Here is a 20,403-nt window from a genome sequence, read left to right on the forward strand (position 1 = left end):
TCCCTGGTGGCTCAGTGGATTAAGGATCCAGCGTTATTACTGCTGCGGCTATGGTTGCAGGTGTGGCATGGGTTCAATTCCTGGCCTAGGAACTTCTGCATACCATGTGTGTTGCCAAAACAAAGAATAGATCTAGGACCATAGATACATACTGCCTTGAGATTTAAAAATAAATAAGTAAGTAAGTAAATAAATAAATAAATAAAATAAAAACTGGTTGCCCCTAGTTCTAGAAAAAATGCAGACAAAGGGGACCTCATAAACTGCTATTTGGGAGTGAAAATTGCTACAAATGCAAGCAATTGATGACATCTAGTTAAAGCTGAAGACAAAAATTCCCTATGACCTAATAATTCAATGACTAGTTATGTTCTTTTTATTAAACCCTTAAGAGTCTGTCCTCTTAGAGAAGCAAGGGAAGTTTCTTTTAAATTTTAAAGTCATTCTCTAAGGCAAAATCATTAACTCAACAAATACTTATAGACTACCTGTATGTGCTAGGAACTGTAAGAAAACAACATGGTGAAGGAACTCATCAAAGACTGTGGTCTCATGGACAGTAGGTGGAAGACACACCAGAAACAAATAAAAAGCCCCAGTCCTCACTGCATCTTTAATGCATATACCCAGTTTGGGAGGATCATGTTATTCAAGAGGAAACTAAGCCCCAGAGAAATTGGCATTTGCCAGGAGTGTGTCCTCGCCTAGCACCACAGCCCCTGGTCTCTCCTTGGGTGTCTACCCTCCCCACCGGACCCCATGGGAAGACAGGGGTGAATTTTCATTTATTACACTGGGTGCCCATTGCCTGGCTCATAAATAAATATGAAGGCTGGGGGGAGAGTAGGAAGATGGGAGAACTATCCAGAACCAACACCTGCAGAAAAACCTGGGAGAAGAGGTTTCAGAATGAGCTACTCAGATATGGAATCAGAATCCATAGAGATGGTAAAAAGGAGGATCCTTTTCTCCATGCCTCTCTCTGCTTGAGCACCTTACCTGCCTTCTCACCTTTCATCCTGGAAGAAAATCCCACTGCTAGTCCTTGGCAGCACCAGATTTGGAAACCCAGCTGTCTCCAGAATGTGCTCCACACTGAAATAACGAAATCAGACAAAACTTCTGACAGATGCCTTCCCTAATGGGGCAGTGGAAAGAGAAGTCAAGGCAGGAGGAGGAAAACCACCCTCAGGTGCTCCCTGGTTACATTTTTATTCTCTGAAGAGGAAGCCCTCTTTGGAAGGCAGCAGCCCACAGGAGAGAGAAAGGAGCTGAGTTTATGCCTCCTGCTGCTGGAAGTGAAGGACCCTCATGAGGAAACTCTACTGAGCTTGTCTTTTCATATATTGTTTTCCTAACAAGAAAGTTTACAAATAAGAATGGAGTTCCCTGGTGGTGCAGCAGGCTAAGGATCCAGTGATGTTGTTGCTATGGCTCAGGTCACAGCTATGGCTCAGGTTCAATTCATGGCCTGGGAAGAGCTGCAGGCAGTGGGGGTGGCCAGCAATGTAAAGAGAGAAAAAATAAAAATACAGAAAAGTAGAAAAAGTAATACAATGAGCATTCCATTATCCTTCACCCACAAGAAACTACGGTTAACATCACATATAAGCTTTAAGATATTTCTATTTTTAAAAATTGCAGATAGAGCGATTTCCTTTTATTCCATCTTTCTTTGCATTTACCTTGTTTTTCTTTCTACTAAATTCCTAATTTAAATATTGCCTCATGCATTCTGAGTATTTTTTCTTAAAAAATACATTGAAATCTCTATATTTTTCTTCCATCACATTAGGTGAATTTCCCATTTAAAAAAAAAAGGAATTTCTTGGCCTGGGAATATCTGCATGCAATGGGGGTGGCCAGAAATTTTATATACATGCATGCATAATTATTCTTCATAAATATGATTTTTACTATTACAGTTATCTTATTTTCTTCACTTTATTTCTTGATTTCTCCCAACTTGCTGTCTCTTTTCCCTAAGGCTCTTGCATCCCACTCAGCCCCCACACAGAACCAGTCTTCACAGTGAAGTTCTTTTTTCCTATTTTAATCCAGGATCAAGTAATCCTAAACAGTGATAGTTTATCATCATTTGTTTTACTGAAATGGAGTACTATTTTGCACTTTCCTTCATCTTATTCTTGTCACTCAACAATACTTCATGGAAATTCATCTGACACAGTTCTTAACAGATTTATTTCTTTATACTTACAGATTGTTTTACTTTATTATCTGCACAGCCATTGCTCAGTAACCCCTGGAGAATTGGCTCCAGGACTCCCACCCGCCATGCCCAATTCCATGTCCCTTCTGTCAAATAACAATAGAGTCAGCCTCCATCACTGTGTGTTCCATGTGCACAGATCCAAAGAGCCGATGGTATACTATTCCACAATATGGATGTGCCAGTATTTATTCCTTTTGTTTCCAGGTTTTTGATAACACAAACAAAGCTACAATGCACATCTTTCAGTATTAAAAAAAAAACATGGCTAAGCAATTAAGTCCTACCATACAGCACAGGGAACTATATCCAGTCTCTTGGGATAAACCATGATGGAAGATAATAAAAGGAATGTGTATATATGTATGATGAGGTCACTTTGCTGTACAGCAGAAATTGGCACAACACTGTAAATCAACTATAATTTAAAAAGACAAAAGCAAAAACAATAATGCCACATGTCCTAGGAATAGAAAGTGGCTTCAGCAGACCTGAGCTGAGAGGCTCAACTGTGAGAAACTGTCTCAGGTCTGCCTTCCAGCGTCTGTACAATAAGGAGGTCAAAGTGGAAGAGGACTGGGGTGCGTCCCTTCTTTCTGATAGTATTTATAGTCAAATCATGCCATCACCCACCACAAACTAATTGAGTCCCCAAGACGGGCAGGCACCAACCAGGGCACTGTGGCTTGACCAGGAAGACGGCAGAGCTACCATCCTTGCTGGGGAAAAACATATAATAAACATGCAAGTAAATACCACCAGCTTTATGCATTGAAAACAGCTGGGGGTTTCAGGATGATGGAGGTGGCTTCTCTGTAATGCAGTGGTATTTACATAGATGTGACTTGGTCAGTAATCCAAGTGATTCTAAAGACATTAAATCCATGTGTATCTTGATGTGTCCACAACTCTTTTTGATCCTTAACACTCAAATGAGAGTCCTCTTAGGATTAGTCTAGTTTCTAGACCTTCAGCGTCTTGTCTTGTAGGTTGGAAGCAAAGCCTGAGAAAGCCTCATTTTTGGAACACTAAGCAGGTGACTCAATATACAGTCAAATTTAGGAACAACTTCATCAGAGAATTGTCAGGAAGCAGGTTTGAGCCCCAAACATCCAGTGAAAAGACTAGGGAGTAAGGAAAGTTGAGATTTGAATTGAAAGGGTGGCTCAGAGACTTTACTCTCCCCACTCCAGAAAGTTTTGCCTTTCAAAAACTTAAACTGCAAAGAGAGAAATCCCAAAGGGACCTCCACCCCACCCCCTTCCCCAGGATACATCCTAGGACCGTTTCTAGTTCTTGGTTCATTTTGCAATTAGAGATATTAATAATAATAATAATAATAATAATAATAATAACCTGCAGTGGGCTGCCAGAAACCCAGCCAAAAGAAAAATCTAGAATTGCAAATGTGAAACTTTCACCCTCTGATAAAGATTATGCTGATGGGGCTGAAAGTCAAAAATAGAAGCAGAAATGACCTGATACTGGAACATCTGAGAAATGAAAGTCCAGGGGGCAAGTCTTGATATCATTCCTAACCCCATTTTTTTTCTGGGAATAAGAACACCCTCTCAAAGGGATGTCATGAGGATTTAAAAATAAGACCTTCATCATGTCAAGCATTGAACAGCCCTGAGTTCTTCATACAGGATTGACCTACCCTGGGATCATTCCTGGCAGCATCACTTCCTCCAGTGATTCCAGTGTGTCCAAGAAATCCCTGTGGTTACTGTGGCCAGTATTGGGACTTAGCCAGGGGGTTACCCAGGTGGCACATTGTGCATTTATTCCATCAATTTGGAAAAGCAAACAAACATCCTGATGTTTTGATTTCTTTGGCTTCTGTATCCCCACAACCCCCCCACCAAGCCTGCATGTTGGTTATGATCTTATTAAATATGTTGAAGATGCTCCATAACACACATACACAAATGAGGAAGGGCTCCAATCAACATGTTCTTTTTGTTTTTCTGCCTTCATTTCCCAACTATGCTGACAAAAGATGTAGGTGGGCTGTGTTTTATTAGTGTATTGCTGATTTTCTCCTGACTTTGGGCTAAAATTCACTCTTTGTGAAAATTTCTTTTTTTTTATTTTCACACTGTACAGCAAGGCGATCAAGTTATCCTTACATGTATACATTATAATTACATTTTCCCCCCACCCTTTGTTCTGTTGCAACATCAGCATCTAGACAAAGTTCTCAATGCTATTCAGCAGGATCTCCTTGTAAATCCATTCTAAGTTGTGTCTGATAAGCCCAAGCTGCCGATCCCTCCCACTCCCTCCCCCTCCCATCAGGCAGCCACAAGTCTTTTCTCCAAGTCCATGAGTTTCTTTTCTGAGGAGATGTTCATTTGTGCTGGATATTAGATTCCAGTTATAAGTGATATCATATGGTATTTGTCTTTGTCTTTCTGGCTCATTTCACTTAAGATGAGAGTCTCTAGTTCCATCCATGTTGCTGCAAATGGCATTATGTCATTCTTTTTTATGGCTGAGTAGTATTCCATTATGCATATATACCACCTCTTCCGAATCCAATCATCTGTCGATGGACATTTGGGTTGTTTCCATGTCCTGGCTATTGTGAATAGTGCTGCAATGAACATGTGGGTGCATGTGTGTCTTTTAAGTAGAGTTTTGTCTGGATAGATGCCCAAGAGTGGGATTGTGGGGTCATATGGAAGTTCTATGTATAGATTTCTAAGGTATCTCCAAACTGTTCCCCATAGTGGCTGTACCAGTTTCCATTCCCACCAGCAGTGCAGGAGGGTTCCCTTTTCTCCACAGCCCCTCCAGCACTTGTTATTTGTGGATTTATTAGGATGGCCATTTTGACTGGTGTGAGGTGGTATCTCATGGTAGTTTTGACTTGCATTTCTCTTATGATCAGCGATGTTGAGCATTTTCTCAAGTGTTTGCTGGCCATCTGTATATCTTCCTTGGGGAACAGTCTATTCAGGTCTTTTGCCCATTTTTCCACTGATTGATTGGCTTTTTTGCTGTTGGGTTGTAGAAGTTGTTTATATATTCTAGAGATTAAGCCCTTGTCAGCTGCATCATTTGAAACTATTTTCTCCCATTCTGAAAGTTGTCTTTGTGTTTTCTTTTCGATTTCCTTTGCTCTGCAAAAGCTTTTCAGTTTGATGAGGTCCCATGGGTTTATTTTTGCTCTAATTTCTATTGCTTTGGGAGACTGACCTGAGAAAATATTCATGATGTTGATGTCAGCGAGTATTTTGCCTATGTTTTCTTCTAGGAGTTTGATGGTGTCCTGTCGTATATTTAAGTCTTTCAGCCATTTGGAGTTTATTTTTGTGCATGGTGTGAGGGTGTGTTCTCGTTTCACTGCTTTGCATGCAGCTGTCCAGGTTTCCCAGCCATGCTTGCTGAATAGACTTTCTTTTTCCCATTTTATGTTCTTGCCTCCCTTGTCAAAGATTAATTGACCATAGGTGTCAGGGTTTATTTCCGGGTTCTCTATTCTGTTCCATTGGTCTGTCTGTCTGTTTTGATACCAGTACCACACTCTTTTGATGACTGCGGCTTTGTAGTATTCTTGAAGTCTGGGAGAGTTATGCCTCCTGCTTGGTTTTTGTTTCTCAGGATTGCTTTGGCGATTCTGGGTCTTTTGTGGATTGTTTGTTCTAGTTCTGTGAAAAATGTCACGGGTAATTTGATAGGGATTGCATTGAATCTGTAGATTGCTTTGGGTAGTATGGCCATTTTTACAATATTGATTTTTCCAACCCAGGAGCATGGAATATCTTTCCATTTCTTTACATCTTTGATTTCTTTGATTAAAGTTTTATTGTTCTCGGCATATATGTCCTTTACCTCCTTGGTCAGGTGTATCTTGATATATTTGATTTTGTGAGGTGCAATTTTAAAAGGTATCATATTTTTGTATTCCTTTTGTAATATTTCATTGCTGGTATACAGAAATGGACCTGACTTCTGAATGTTAATCTTATATCCTGCTACTTTGCTGAATTGATTAATCAGTTCAAGGAGTTTTGGGGTTGAGTCCTTCAGGTTTTCTATGTATAGTATCATGTCATCTGCACACAGTGACAGTTTTATCTCTTCTCTTCCTATATGGATGTCTTTTATTTCATTTGTTTGTCTAATTGCTGTGGCTAGGACTTCCAAAACGATGTTGAAGAGCAGTGGTGAGAGTGGGCATCCCTGTCTTGCTCCAGATTTGAGTGAGAAGGCTTTCAGTTTATCCCCATTGAGTATTATATTTGCTGTGGGTTTATCATAAATGGCTTTGATTATATTCAGGAATGTTCCCTCTATACCCACTTTGGCGAGGGTCTTGATCATGAATGGATGTTGGACTTTGTCAAATGATTTTTCTGTGGCTATTGAAATGATCATATGTTTTTTTTTTTTTTTTTGTCTTTTTGTTGTTGTTGTTGTTGTTGTTGCTATTTCTTGGGCCGCTCCCGTGGCATATGGAGGTTCCCAAGCTAAGGGTTGAATCGGAGCTGCAGCCACCAGCCTACGCCAGAGCCACAGCAACACGGGATCCGAGCCGCGTCTGCAACCTACACCACAGCTCACGGCAACGCCAGATCGTTTACCCACTGAGCAAGGGCGGGGACCGAACCCGCAACCTCATGGTTCTTGTCGGATTCGTTAACCACTGTGCCACGACGGGAACTCCTGATTTTTGACTTTTTTTTTTGTTAATGTGGTGTATGATGCTGATTGATTTGCGTATGTTGAACCATCCTTGTGAACCTGGGATGAACCCTACCTGGTCATGGTGTATAATTTTTTTGATATGTTGGTGGATTCGGTTGGCTAAGATTTTTGTTGAGAATTTTTGCATCTATATTCATCAATGAGATTGGGCGATAGTTTTCTTTTTTGGTGGTATCTATGTCTGGTCTTGGCATTAGGGTGATGGTGACCTCATAGAATGTCTTTGGGAGTATTCCTTCTTCTTCAACCTTTTGAAAGAGTTTAAGGAGGATGGGCACCAGTTCCTCTTTATATGTTTGATAGAATTCACCTGTGAAGCCATCTGGTCCTGGACTTTTATTCGTAGGGAGTGATTTTATGACCTCTTCAATTTCATTTCTAGTGATCGGTCTGTTCAGTTGGTCTGTTTCTGCTTGATTCAGTTTTGGCAGGCTGTAAGATTCTAGAAAATTGTCCATTTCTTCCAGATTGTCAAACTTGTTGCCAGATAGTTGTTCATAGTATTCTCTTATGGTTTTTTTTTGTTTGTTTGTTTCTGCTGTATCCGTTGTGATTTCTCCTTTTTCATTTATAACTTTGGTTATTTGGGTTCTTTCTCTCCTCTTTTTAGTGAGTCTGGCCAGGAATTTGTCAATTTTGTTGACCTTTTCAAAGAACCAGCTCTTGGTTTTATTAATTTTCTCTATTGTTTTTTGAGTCTCTATTTTATTGATTTCTTCTTTGATCTTTATAATTTCCTTCCTTCTGCTGACTTTAGGTCGTTTTTGTTCTTCTTTTTCTAATTCGTTTAGGTGGAGGGTTAAGTTGTCCATTTGGGATGTTTCTTCTTTTTTGAGAAAGGCCTGTATTGCTATAAATTTTCCTCTGAGCACAGCTTCTGCAGCATCCCATAGATTTGGAGAGGTTGTGTCTTCAGTATCATTTGTTTCAAGGTATTTTTTAATTTCCTTCTTGATTTCCTCATTGACCCATTGGTTTTTCAGTAGCATGTTGTTTAGTCTCCATGTAGTAGGTTTTTTCTCTTTCCTTTTCCCATGGTTGGTTTCTAATTTCATGGCATTGTGGTCAGAGAAGATACTTGAGATAATTTCTATGCTCCTAAATTTATGGAGGTTCGCTTTGTGTCCCAATATGTGGTCGATTCTTGAGAATGTTCCATGAGCATTTGAGAAGAATGTGTATTCTGATTTTTTTGGATGTAGTGTCCTGAAGATATTAATGAAGTCTTCCTTTTCTATTGTTTCCTATAGGATCTCTTTTGCTTTATTGGTTTTCTGTCTAGAGGATCTGTCCATTGATGTGAGGGGGGTATTAAGGTCTCCTACTATGATTGTATTCTCATCAATGTCTCCCTTTATGTCTGTGAATATTTGTTGTATGTATCTGGGTGCTCCTATATTTGGGGCATATATGTTGAGGATAGTAATATCCTCTCTTGGATGGATCCCTTAATCATTAAGTAGTGTCCTCCTTTGTCTCTCTTTATGTCTTTTGTTTTAAAGTCTATTTAGTCTGATATGAGCGTTGTGACTCCTGCTTTTCTGTCATGTCTATTGGCAAGAAATATTTTTCCCCACGCTTTCACTTTCAATCTATATGTATCCTTTGTCCTAAGGTGAGTTTCTTGTAGGCAGCCTATTGAAGATTTTTGCCTTTTTATCCACTCAGCCAGTCTGTGTCTTTTGATTGGAGCATTCAGTGCATTGACATTTAAGGTGATAATTGATAGATGATTATTTATTGCCATTTTGAACCTCGTGTTCCAGTTGATTCTATGGTTCTCCATTGTTCCTTCCTTTTTTTTTTTTTTTTTTTTTTTGGTTGGATGGTCTCCTGTTTTTATCTGCTTGAGTGTACTTTTTTTCATTTTCTGCAAATGCAATATTTGGTTTTGGCTTGTGGTTGCCCTGTTTTTTAAGTATGCTAACCCCTTCCCATAATTGTGTGTTTTAGCCTGATTGCCCTGTAAGTTCAAACACTTCATTACTCTATTAAAATTAAGAAGAGAAACATACAAACAAACAAACAAAAAGGGTTATTTATTTCCTAACATGCCTTGCCCACAGTTTATGGTTTTGATGACTCTTTTTTATTTCTTTCTTTTTAGTTTTATTTTGTTTGAAGCATGTTCATGATTAAATCTGTATGCTGGCTTATTTGAGTGACTGCTCTCTGATTGCGGTTTCCTCAGTCCTAGTTCTTCCTCTTCTTCTTTTTTTTCTCTTTTCTTTTTTCTTCCCTTTCCTTCCTTTCTTTTTGGTTTAGAGAAGGCCTTTCAATATTTCCTTTAACCTGGGTTTTGTGTTGCTGTATTCTTTAAGTTTTTGTTTGTTGGAAAAAATTTTTATTTCCCCTTCTATTTTAAGTAATATTCTTGCTGGATAGAGTATTCTAGGTTGCATATTTTTTTCCTTTTAGCACTTTAAATATCTCTTGCCATTCCCTCCTGGCCTGTAGTGTTTCTGTAGAGAAATCAGCTGATAATCTTATAGGGGTTCCCTTGTAGGTAGCATTCTGCTTTTCTCTTGCTGTCTTTAGGATCCTCTCTTTATCACTAACTTTTGCCATTTTTATTATGATGTGTCTTGGTGTGGGTCTGTTTGGGTTCAGATTGTTTGGGGCCCTCTGTGCTTCTTGTATCTTGAACCCAGTATCCTTTAGATTGGGGAAGTTTCCAGCGATAATTTCTTCAAATATATTTTCCATCCCCTTATTTTTTCTACTCCTTCTGGAATTCCTATTATGCGTAGATTGGCCCACTTTATATTATCCCATAGGTCCCTTATATTGCTTTCCAGTTTTTTGATTCGGTTTTCTGTCTGTTGACCGGATTGAGTGGTTTCCATTATTCTATCTTCCATATCACTGATTCGTTCTTCTGCATTATTCATTCTGGTTTTTACTGCCTTTAGTTCGGTTTGCATCTCTGCAAATGAATGTTCTAGTTTTTCTTGGCTCCTCCTTATATTTTCTAGTTCCTTTCTGAGGGTATATGCATTACTGTTCCTATCTTCTCTTAATTCCTTCAGTATTTTCACTATTTCTCTTTTGAACACCAGGTCTGTCAGACTGCAGAGATCTGTTTCATTTTTGACTGTTTTAGGTGAGTTCTCCTGTTGGTTTGACTGGGGGTGGTTTCTCAGCTTCTTCATCTTGCTTGTTGTTTTCTTTCTCCTGAGGGAGTTGTACTCTCCCTGACTGGGCAGTGTTTGCCTTGTCACTGCCGTGGAATATTTCCTGATTGCTGGCATTGTTGGTCAATCTTTTTTGAGGCAGTGTGGCTTTTCTGGAGTGTTGATGGGGCTAACAGGGTTTCTTTGAAGCAAAGGAGGACTTCCTGAGGGCAGACAGGACTGGAAGGTCCACACCACGATGGTAGCAGATTTCACTTGGTCATGCAGAGCTTGCTCTGGTGTTTTTAGGCTGTGGGGTTCTTGCAGGGCGTTGGCCGTGTGGGGCAGCTGTTTCTCAGGAGTGCAGCACCTCCTGGGGGCTGGAGCAGCTATCTGGGTCACTGAGAACCTAAGAGGCTCTTCCCTAGGGCAGCCCAACTCAGAAGGACAGCCTGCGAATGTAGGCGGAACTTTTCACAGTATGGTCAAGCTTGTTGCAGCTTTTCTGGGCTGCAGGGGGTCCTCCAGGGGGCTGGTGGTGCTAAGCAGCTATTCTGCGGGAGTAGGGCACCCCCTGGGGTCTTGGGCGTGTAGCAGGGCCGTTGGAAACCCAAGAGGCTCCTCCCCAGGGCAGTCCAACTCAGAAAGATCATGTGAGATCTTTTCATGGCTCAGCCAGGCTTGTTGCCATTTTTCTGGGCTGCAGGGGGTCCTGCCTGGAGCTAGCAGTCCTATGCAGCTGATCTGCTAGGGCTTGGCACCCCCTGGGGGCTTGGGCAGGTAGCAGGGCCACTGAAAACCCAAGAGGCTCCTCCCCAGGGCAGCCCGAATCAGAAAAACCGTCGGAGAATTAGGCAGATCTATTCACGGCCTGGCTAGGGTTCTTCTAGCTTTTCTGGGCTGCAGGCCTTTTCTCGGGGGCTGGTGGTGTTTGGTGCTGCTGTGCGGAAGTGTAGTCCCTCCAAAGGGCAAGCAGGCCTGTGCAGGGACAGCCCCTGTGGTGGTAGGTTTCAGACAATTTTTCAGGCCAGCCCTCCCGGATGGCAGGCAGCTCCAGGTCTGGCGAGAGTGTAGGGGGTGGTGGGGGTGGGGGGGGTGGATGCACTGGGAAGCACAGTTTTCAGCTAGCTAGCGGGCCTGTAAGCTTGCTGTGGCGTGAGGAGTATTCTATGGGGACCCACCCCTTCTTCTCTCCCCTCCCCAGCATGGGCACAGGCCAGGCTCTTCTCCCAGGTTCCCTCTGATGTGGCTTTCCACTTCCCCACCCCTAGAGTATTGCTCCCTTCCTCTGCGACAGCTTTGTTTTCCAGTCTCCCAGGCAGTCTCTGCCCCGTCAAACTTGACAGACCAGTTTCTAGACCTCCCAAGCAGTCTCCACATCGCCCCACACCCCCAGTCCTTTCTCTGGTACTAACCTTCAGAGCTGAGGTCTTGATGCCAGCCCCCACCCAGTCGTCTCAATTTTTGGTGACTGTGCCCGTAGTTCAGATGGTCCGTTCGGTTCTTGATCAGCCTTTCAGTACTCCAACTTACTGCTACACTCTTCTCTGCATCTGGAGATTCCTCTGGTTCATTTGATCTTTCCCCCGAGTAGGTGACTTTCCAGGGCAGAATCCCTTTCTCCTCCTCAGTTCCCTTTCGGGAGCACCCGTCCCGCTTGCATTCACCTTCTCTCACTCTCCTCTTTGCTCCCATTCTGCCCAGTAATATCACGAACTTCTTAGCGTTATTGGAGTTTAGGTTCCTCTGCCAGTGATTGGTTGCTGTTCTGTGCGAGTCATTTATTCTGTAGATGTGCTTTTTTTGTTGTGTTTGTGGGAGAGAGCGAGTGTGTCCCCCTACTCCTCCGCCATCTTGTCCTCCCCTCGGTAAAATATTGAAAGGTGTTTTACAAGCCTTTTTTTTTGTTGTTGTTTTTTTTTTTTTGTGCTGCACCCAGAGCATATGGACGTTCCCAGGCTAGGGATTGAATTGGAGCTACAGCTGCCAGCCTATACCACAGACACAGCAATGCAGGATTCAAGATGTCTCTGTGCCCTTACCACAGCTCTCAGTAACACCATATCCTTAACCCACTGAGCAATGCCCTCATCCTCATGGAATCTAATCAGATTCATTTCTGCTGTGCCACAATGGGAACTCCACAAGCCATTTAAAGAAGTCCTCTTTGGGAGTTCCCTTGTGGCACAGTGACTAAGGATCTGGCATTATCACTGCAGTGGCTTGGGTCACTGCTGTGGCATGGGTGTGGGATCCATCCCAGACCTGGGAACTTGTGCATGTCGTGGGTTTGGCTCCCCCCCAAAAAAATAGTTCTTTCTGGGGAGATAGTATCTGTCTTTGCTCTTAAGGTGCTTGAATTTTTGATAATTTAATAATAAAAACCCAATAGTTTTAATAGTTACTTTTAGTCATTTGAAAATAAGGGCTAATCAATTTGTAATTTTAATGATGGAGTAAAAATAATTTGAACAATTCAAAAAATCAGATGTTGGGTGCATGATGTTCTTTTTTCTATAATTACAGGCCACTGATTTTCACTTACTAAATTAAATTTGAGGAGTATTCATCAAGGCCCAGAGCCAGACATTCACAGGACAAAGAAGCCCATGCCCTGCCCTGGAGATACCCTGAGATTTGCCTGAGGACATATGTTATTCCTTGTGAAAACTGAACCAGATGAGATTGAAATTGTATCTCAAGATGACATCATAAAGGAAGTCCAATTACTTCCAGGAATGGTGTGGGGGGAAAGGCATCCAGGTGGTGTGCAGAGAGAGGTCCCCAAGGCCTGTGGGGGAGACAAGGTCCAAAGAGGCTGAGTCCAATAATCCAAGAGAAAAATGAGCAAAGGTTCCTTGAAAAGCCCTTAGACATACGAAAATATGCCCAGCCTCACCACCAGAGGAAGACAAATGGCAACCTTGAGCCTGTGGTGTCTCCTGCTATCACACTGGCAGAGGAAAAACAAATTTGAGGTTCACTGTCAGGGAAAAGGAACCACTCCCACACCACAGGTGCAACTGACAATGTTGGGCTCTTCCAGGAAGATAATTCAGCCATGAAACGCACCATGCACATGCTGCAACTCCCAGACCAAAAATTCCAGTTCTGGGAAGGAACCTCCAGTGTGTCTGCACATCAAGCAATGACATATGTACAAGATTACTCACTGAGGCATTCCTTGTTAGAGAAAGATATTGAGGAGAAAAGCAACTAAAAGTCCATGAATGGGGCCAGCTCCCATCATTTAGACTAGACCCATGAAATGGACTACTCTCTGGCTCCTAAAAAAAAAAAAAAGGCAAATATTTATTGATTGTGCCAGGAATTATTCTAAGTCTTTTCTTTTTTCTTTTTTAAGGCTGCACCTGCAGCATATGGAAGTTCCCAGGCTGAGGGTAGAATTGGAGTTGCAGTTGTAGTTTATACCACAGCATGGCAACAGTGGATCTGAGCATCATCTGCAACTTATTCCATGACTCATGACAGTGCCAGATCCTAAACCCACTGAGTGAAGCCAGGGATCACACCTTGCATCCCCACAGACACTATGTTGCATTCTTAACACACTGATCCACAATGGGAACTCCTAATCTAAGTCCTAAGTGCTTCTTTACATAATCCTCTTAATAACCTTCTGGAGTGTTTTGGTATAGGCCCCTCCGCTTCTCAGAGGAGGAAACTGAGGCACAGAGAGATTTAGTAACTCACCTAGTTTTATGCAACTAGTAAGCAGCATGATTAGTGTTAAGTGAAAAAGATCAAGGCACAAACAGTGCACAGAGAATGCTCATGTTTGTGTAGAAAAAAGAGTAAAAAATAATAAATGCATATATTTATGCATTTATGTAGACACATGTGGGTATGGATATGTATGTTAATATCTGTTTTAGAGTTTAGAACATCTATGGAAAGGGGCAAGGGAATCAGAATCTATTAACTGTGGCTGCCTCTGGTGCTGGAAACTTCGTTTCTGAAAGACAGAGGAGAAGGTGAGATTTACTTTTCACTGTATAGATATTTTTTGTCTTTTAGAGGGCTGAACCCATGGCATTTGGAAGTTCCCAGCCCAGGGGTTGAATCAGAACTGTAGCTGTTGGCCCATGCCCTAGCCACAGCAATGCCAGATCTGAGCTGCATCTGTGAACTACACCAGAGCTCATGGCAAAACCAGATCCTTAACCCACTGAACATGGCCAGGGATTGAACGTGAACCCTCATGGATACTAGTCAGATTCACTTCCAGTGAGCCATGATGGAACTCCTACACTGTATATAATTTTGCACCCACTAAACTTTTGTATCACATATGTGAAATGCCTGTTCATTAATTTTACAAGTTTGATTAAAACAATTTTTTTGAGTAGATAGCAGGGGAAGGAACTGGAGGTCATTCTTTCAAACTCTCTCTTCTTTTATGGAGTGCACAAGCTCCTAGGCCAGGGATGGAACCTACGCCACACCAGTGGCAATGCTGAATCCTTAACTGAGAGGCCACCAGGCAACTCCCTGAAAAGCTGTCTGTTGGTGTGTATAGCCCAATACAGTAGCCACTGGCACATGAGGCTCCTGGGCAATTGAGATGTAGCTGGTCTGGGCTGAGATGTCCCCTAAGTGTAAAAGACACACCTGATTTCAAAGACTTAGTATGAAAAAAGTATAATATTGAATTAAATTTTGTATCAATGATGTGTTAAATGAGATGTTAGATATATTTAGTTAAATAAGATATATTGTGAAAATTAATTTTACCTTTTTGCTTTTTGTTTGTTTTTGCATTTTAAAGAAAGCTAATAGAAAATTTACAATTATGGATTTATATGTGTCATGCCTCAGTGGCAATGAACCTGACTAGTATCTATAAGGATACAGTTTCAATCCCTGGCCTTTCCCAATGGGTTAAGGATCTGGCATTGCCATGAGCTGTGGTGTAGGTCACAGATGATATTTGCATCTGGAATTGCTGTGGTTATGGTGTATGCCAGCAACTGAAGATCTGATTCTATTCCTAGTCTGGGAACCTTCATATGGCATGGGTATGGACATAAAAAAGCAAAAAAAAAATTACACATGTGGGTCACACCCAACATGACCATTAGGAGACAGGGCCCATAAGGACTTGAAGTCATAAGGGTGGAGTCCTGAAATTCCCATTGTGGCTCAGTGAAACAAACCTGACTTGTATCCATGAGGACATGGGTTCAGTCCTTGGTCCCACCAGTGGGTTAAGGATCTGGGTTGCCACAAGCTGTTGTGTAGGTTGAAGATGACACTCGGATCTGGTGTTGCTGTGGCTGTGGCATAGGCTGGCAGCTGCAGCTCTGATTCAACCTGGGAATTTTCATAGGCCACAAGTGTGACCGTAAAAAGAAAAAAATAAGTGTTGGGCCCTAATGAAATAAGACTGATGTCTTTATAAGAAGAGAAAGATACACCAGAGATCTCTTTCTTCCCTTGAATGTACAGAGAAAAGGCCATGTGAGGACACAGCAAAAAGGCCGCATCTACAAGCTGAGGACAAAGGTCTCACCAGAAACCAACCTTGATCTTGGGCTTGCAGCCTCCAATGTAAGAAAATACATTTGTGTTGTTAAACCACCAAGTCTGTGGTTTTCTATGATGCAAACCCTAGCTGACATGAAAGAAAGAAAGAAGGAAAGAAAGAAAGAAAGAAAGGAAGAAAGAAAGAAAGAAAGAAAGAGAAAGAAAGAATGAAAGAAATGAAATGAAATGAAAGCACCATGTGCTGGAGGAGACCACTTTCTCTAGAGAAAGTAATGTGACTCTCCCCCCTCTATTTCATAGGTAGAGTCTCAGTTGCACAGCTGAGTGGGGCTTTGAGCCCAGCACAGGTGTATTCCAAAACCTGTGTCTTTAACCATCAGGTGGAGGTGAATCCCATGCATTTTTTGGACTACTCTACAATATGCCTTATTTAAAGTGTGAGGAAGTTCCATTTCTCACTGTGTCAAGGGAGACAGGACAGGTAAATACTATGAACATCCATTTATAAGGATGTTTTCAGCTGCAGGTAGTGATAGAGGGATGAAATTTGGATGAACAGTGAGGCCATCTTTTACTACACTTTACAGGAACCCAGAGGTTGGCTGTTCCAGGACCTTTTCAGATTACCAGCACCATTAAGAAATCAGCCCTCCTCTTTTGTTGAAGCCAGTGACATGCCATCCAGACGAAGGAAGACTTGGAAACTTGGGGGCCACATGAGCCATGGCCATGGCTGCATCAACAAACACCAGAAGCACCCAGGAGTCTGGGGTAATGCTGGAGGTATGTATTGCTGAAGGTTCAACCTCAACAAAAATCACTCTGGATACCTTGGGAAAGTTGGTATGAGGCAGTACCACTTAGAGAGGAACCAGAGCTTTTGTGAGCTGTCAACCGTGACACATTGTGGACCTTGGTCAGTAAGCAGACATGGGTAAATTCTGCAAAGAACAAGAGTGGAGCTGCCCCTATCACTGATGGTGTACCATCAGGCTACTACAAAGTTCTAGGAAAGGGAAAACTCCCAAAGCAGGGTGTCGTCCTGAAGGTCAAATCCTTCAGCAGAAGAGCTAAGGATAAGATTATGGGTGTGAGTGAGTCCTGTGTCCTTGTAGCTTGAAACCACATGGTGTGAAATTCATTAAATGTTAACAAGTGGAGAAAAAAGAGGAGGAGGAGAGTGGGCAGGTGGAGGGAGAGGAAGAATAGGAGGGGGAGGAGGAAGAGGGGCTTCAGTAGTATAAAACTCTCTCAGAATGTGTTCTCATTTATGGAGAAATCTGATTTGGTATCAAAAAGCCTTCTTTTCACAAGCAGAGAAAAGCAGAACCTAGTGAAACCATGTGATAATCTCCTGATCGCAATCTCACCAACACCACAAAACCAAATACTAGAAGCTTCCTACGTGCAAAGTATATTGTACTCAGTGAACAAACAGCAGTCATAATGGTTGTTTACTTTGGAAATTGACCCTCACCTTTTTCCCACTTAGAACTGTGTTATGCCAATGGCAAATCAGCCTCACCACTGACAAATGCCCTATGTGCACTACTTGCTTACAGGGGGTTTCAGTAGCTTAACACACACTCAAAACCTGTTCTCATTTATGGAGAAGTCTGCTTTGTTATGAAACTGCCTTCTTTTATCAAGCAGAGATAAAGGAGAACATAGAGAGCCTGGGTGATATTCTCCTGATGGCAGCCTCAACAAGTCCACAAATCCAAATGCCAGAAGCATCTTACTTGCAAAGTATATTGTACTCAGTGAACAAACATCAGCCCCAATGGTGGTGTGCTTAGGAGACACAGCCTCGATTTTTCCCATCAAGGCCTGTGTTATACCAAAGGTGAATGAGACCAAACACTGCCAAATGAACTGTGAGCACTGCTTGGATGCAGTGGGATTCAGTAGCTTAAAACCTACTCAAACACATTCTCAGATATGGAGAATTTGATTTGGTATGAAATTGCCTTCTTTTCACAAGCAGGGAAAAGCAGCCCCTAGCGAGCCAGGCAGATAATCTCCTGATGGTAATGCTCCCAACTTCGCAAAACAGGAGGCTCAAAGATTCCCACTTGCAAAGTATATTGTACTCTGTGAATGAACACCAGCCCCAGTGATGGTTTGCTTCAGAAAGCAAACCTTGCCTTTTTCCCACCTAGGCCTCTGGTTTACCAAGGACAAATGAGCCCCAACACTGTCAAATATCCCGTGTGCACGGCTTGTTTACCTGGGGCCTCAGTAGCTTAAACCCACACAGAACACTTTCTCACATATGGAGGTTTTGTGCAAAAAATGCCTTCTGTCACATGCAGAGAAAAGCCGAACCTACTGAGCCAGGGTGATAATTGCCTGATAGCAATCTCACAACTCCGCAAAACAAGAAGCTGGAAGCTTCTGACTTATGAAGTACATTGTCCTCAGTAAACACACATCAGCCCCAATGGTGGTTTGCTTTGGAAAGCAACCCTTGCTTCCCCCCCCCCCCTTAGAACTTTGTAATACCAAGGGCAACTGAACAGCAAGAGTGTCAAATGCCCCAGGAGCACTGCTTGTTTGCAGGAGGATTCATTATCTTAAAACACACTCAAATCATGTTATATTGTGTGCAGAAGTTTCACTAGTTATGACAATGCCTTCTTTTCACAAGTGGAGAAAAGCAGCACCTAGCAAGCTAGGGTGATAATCCCCTGATGCAATCTCACCAACTACATATAACAAGAAGCTTCTTCCTTGCAAAATATATTATACTCAGTGAACAAACAGCAACCCCAATGGTGGTTTGCTTTGGAAACCAACTCTTGACTTTTTCCCACAAGACCTGTGACCTGTGTTATACCAACGGCGAATAAGCACCACCACTTAAAAAAGCTCTGTGGGCACTGCTTCTTTACAGGGGGGCTCAGTAGCTTCAAACCCACTGAGAAAGCATTCTCCATTGTGGAGAGGTCAGATATGGGATGAAGATGCCTTCTTTTCTACAAGCTGGGAAAAGCAGCACCTAGCGAGCTAGGGTGATAATTGTCTAATGGCAATATTATGAACTCCACAAAACAAGACACTGGAAGCTTCCTATTTGCAAAGTATATTGTGCTCAGTGAACGAACATCTGTGACAATTGTGGTTTGCTTTGGAAACTAAGCCTTGCATTTTTCCCACGTAGACTTATGCTATGAAAAGGACAAATGAGTCCAACAACTGCCAAGAGAACTGTGAGCACTGCTTGTATGCAGGGGGCTTCAGTAGCTTAAAACTCACTCAAAATGCATTCTCAATTGCAGAGGAGTCTGTTTTGGTAGGAAAGTGACTTCTTCACAGGCATGGAAAAGTAGCACCCAGAGAGTTAGGGAGATATTCTCCTGATGGCCATGTCCCCAACTCCACAAAACAGGATGCTTGAAGCTTCCTACTTGCAAAGTACATTGTCCTCTGTGAACACACATGAGCCTGAGTGGTGGTTTTGTTCCAAAAGGAACCCTTCCCCTATTCCCGCCTAGGCCAGTGTTATGCCAAGGGAAAATGAGCCTCAAAAATGCCAAAGCCCTTTGTGCACTGCTTGTTTCAGGGGGCTTCAGTAGATTAAAACCCACTCAAAAAGTCTTCTCCTCTATGGAGAAATCTGATATGGTAGGAGGTATCTTCCTTTCAACAAGAGGGGAAAAGTAGCATGAAGCCAGATAGAAGATAAATGGCCAGATGGCAATATCACCAACTCCACAAAACAAGACACTGCAAGCTTCCTAGTTGTGAAGTCTATTGTACTCAGTGAACACACACCAAACCAAATGGTGGTATGCCTCAGAAACCAATCCTTGCCTTTTTCCCACCTATGCCTCTGTTATACTAAGGGCAAGTGAGCCCAACCAGTTCCATATGCCCTGTGTGCACTGCTAGTTTACAGCAGGGTTCAGGAGCTTAAACACACTCAAAATGTGTTCTCACATATGGAGAAGTCTGATTTTGTGTGAAAATGCCTTCTTTCCTCAAGCAGATAAAAGAACATAAGGAGCATGGGTGATAGTCGCCTGATGGCAATCTCACCAAGTCCACAAAACCAGATGCTGGAAGGGAGGCTATGACGGGAAACCATGGGGCACAAGCAGGGCCAGGGACCAAAACATGGGTGATGGGGATGGAGATAGGGAGAGAGAAAGCCAAACGGAGAAGAGACCCGAGGCTTGGAGGGCACAGGGAGAGAGCCCCCTGGGGAAAGTGGCAGCAGGATCAGAGCAGTGGAGTGGAGGCACAGAGGACCAACAACTGGGAGAAAACCTGGTCCAGAGCTGGCAGCCAGAGGCGAAGCCCATCCCACGGTGGGCCGAACATGCCTCAGGCAGTTGGGCCCCATGAGCCAGAGGCACTCAGGTGACAGGTCATGGCCCCCCAAAAAACCCTGGATCAACCGTCGGACCTACCTTCGGGGACACAGCAGGAAGGTCAGGTGGAAGGGAAATGCCAGAGTGCAGGCAAGCACTACACAGTGAGTGAGGGGGGTTCACCAGAGAAGAATGTGGGTAGCAGCCAGGTTTGTGGGGGAGGAGAAGGCACAGGGTGAGGAGCAGGCCAGGGAAGGAACAGCAGGACCTCCCGACCCGGGTCCATTGGATGCCATCCACGCTCCCCTCCCCAGCATCTCTTGCCTTCCTTCCTTCCCCTTGAGTGACATGACAAGGGCACCATCCGCTTCTGGGTCATGCCCCCCTCTTCTCCCACTGTGCAACACATGCCTCTGGATACCGTCCTCCAGCTCTTGCATCCTGCACACACTAGTGGAGGGGGCCAGCAAGCTGGAGGGCAGACAGAGGGCACCACCACAGTCCGTGTTCTCACAAAGGT

General features: G+C 42.9%; 1 pseudogene; it reads left to right on the forward strand.

Moving 5' to 3' along the window:
• The first annotated feature begins 16,241 nt into the window (after nucleotides 1–16,241).
• On the forward strand, nucleotides 16,242–16,687 carry LOC146399354 (large ribosomal subunit protein uL15 pseudogene; annotated as a pseudogene).
• The last annotated feature ends 3,716 nt before the right edge of the window (nucleotides 16,688–20,403 follow it).

Source organism: Sus scrofa, chromosome 10, assembly GCF_054392235.1.
Source record: "Sus scrofa isolate SSC_HxYL_T2T_F1_AM1 chromosome 10, Sscrofa_HxYL_maternal_Yorkshire_Landrace_v2.0, whole genome shotgun sequence".
NCBI lineage: Eukaryota > Metazoa > Chordata > Mammalia > Artiodactyla > Suidae > Sus > Sus scrofa.